The sequence below is a fragment of the Ovis canadensis genome, chromosome 1 (assembly GCF_042477335.2).
Source record: "Ovis canadensis isolate MfBH-ARS-UI-01 breed Bighorn chromosome 1, ARS-UI_OviCan_v2, whole genome shotgun sequence".
In the NCBI taxonomy this organism is placed as follows: Eukaryota; Metazoa; Chordata; class Mammalia; order Artiodactyla; family Bovidae; genus Ovis; species Ovis canadensis.
Genome location: NC_091245.1, coordinates 202,927,521 through 202,929,853, shown reverse-complemented (window position 1 = coordinate 202,929,853; position 2,333 = coordinate 202,927,521).

Below are 2,333 nucleotides of genomic sequence, written 5' to 3'. Positions count from 1 at the left end.
TTGAGCAGTATTCCATTATATGTATATACTTCATTTGCCTTATCCATTCATTTATTGTTGGACATTTACATTGCTTCCCTACCTTAGCTACTGTAAATAATGCTGCAATAAACATGAAAGTATGTCTTCAAGATTCTGATCTTAATTCCTTTGCATATACACCCAGAGGTAAAATTCGCTGGATCATGTGGTAGTTCTATTTTTAATATTTTGAAAAACCTCTATACTGCTTTCCATGGGGGTTGTCTCAAGGAACTAGAAAGAGAAGAAAACACTAAGCCCAAAGTTGGCAGAAGAAAGGAAGTGATGTAAAGATTAAAGCAAAATAAATGAAATAAAAAATTTTAATCAATAAAACTTAGGGTTGGTTTTTGGAAAGAAATAACAATATTGACAAATCTTAGCTAGACTAGAAAAAGAGAGAGAAGATTCAAATAATTATAGTCAGAAATGGAGTGGGATATTATAGCCAGTGCCATAGAAATAAAATAAGGGACTATAATGAACAACTGTATATCAACAAACTGGATAACTTAGAAGAAATGGATAAATTCCTAGAAACACACCATGTACCAAGACTGAATCAAGAAGAAGTAGAAAGCCTGAACATGTCAGTAACAAATAAGGAAATTGAATCAGTAGTTAAAATAGCCCCAAGAAGTGGAAACCCAGGGCCAGTTTGCTCACAGGTAAATTCTACCAAACATTTAAAGATTTAATACCAATCCTTCTTAAACACTTCCAAAAACTAGAAGCATAGGGAACACTTCCAAACTTATTTTCTGAGGTCTGCATCAACCTGATAACAAAGCTAAACAAGACACCACAAGAGAAGAAAATCATGATCTCCATTGAAAATTTATGTAAAAATCCTCAATAAAATGCTAACAAACCAAATTCAGTAGCATATTTCAAGTATCATGCACCATGACTAAGTGGGATTTATCCCTGGGATGCAGGGATAAACCACATTAACAGAATGAAGGAAAAAATGGCACTATCTTCTCAATAGATGCAAAAAAAAAAAAAAAGCATTTGACAAAATCCAATACTCTTCCATGATAAAATTTCTCCAAAGAATTATGAACAGAAATAATTTGGCTATATATGAAAAACTCACAATCAATATTATATTCAGTGGTAAAAAATTGAAAGCTTTTCTTCTAAGGTCTGGAACAAAGAAAGGACGCCCACTCTTGTCAAATATTTAACATAATTCTGTAAGTTCTAGCTAGAGTAATTATGTAAGAAAAAACAATGCATCCAAATTTGAAAGAAGTAAAATTAATCTCTGTTTGTAGATGACATTATTTTGTGTATCTTATTTAATTTAGCATTCTGACACTTACTCCATTTTCCATACTTTGCAGTCCTTCACCTGAATGTCTTACCTTCCCTAGTAGATGGTCAGTCTTTGAAGGAAGGGCTAGGTCTCTTCTATCTATTTTTCTTGCAGTGATGGCTTCATGCCACTCAACTTGCAGGTGTTCAGTACAGATGGAGAAGGAAAATGTGGGTAAGCTATAGTATAAAGGGAGTCACTCATGGGTGTACAGCTCTTAACAGTCTCCAAAATGGCTTCACAGATTTGCTCTCATTGGAACCTCCAAAAACTCCAGGAAGTTCACTGGGACTATTATGTTCTTCTTTAGATAAAAATGCTTTATCTTCCATAGGCATCATTTCCATGGGTCAGCACTAAAACAGGGATTATAATAGCCCCTATCTCATAAGCCAGGTACAGATACTAAAAGGAGTAAAAGAATTAATGTATGTAAAGGCATACACAACAGAGCCTGGCACTTAGGAAATGCTATGCACACTTGCTGTTTTACTTTTTCTCATTAGTTTCTCATTTAATCTGGAATCAGAAGAGTAGGACCTAGATTTTCTGCTTCTGAATCCAGGGTCCCTTTCAGCACCTCCAGGCCTCTGACACAGCATGAACCAGGTCTGTGCAAACCACTTCCTGCTGGACCTTTCCATGGCCTCATTTATGTCACAGGTATTTGAAGCAGACCTTCCCCAAGGACACTGCCTGCCATGGCCATCTATAGCTGCTTTCATGAAGATAAACATTCTTCCCTTCCTGAGAAGCTTCTTTTTCCTCCAGGGTTCATCTCTTCCTTTCCACAGAAGAGAGAAGGCCTTTTGTCCCTTGGAACTTCAGCCCTCCTGAATTTTTCTAAATAGTCATCTGCCCTCCACCTGGATATGGGACAGGTAATGCCCCGAATGGGCAGAAATGCTACTGCAAGCCCTCGATCAGAGAGGTAGTTACACAAAGTGGTTGATGGGCACATAAGTACATAGCAGTAGAGAGGAGACCCTGG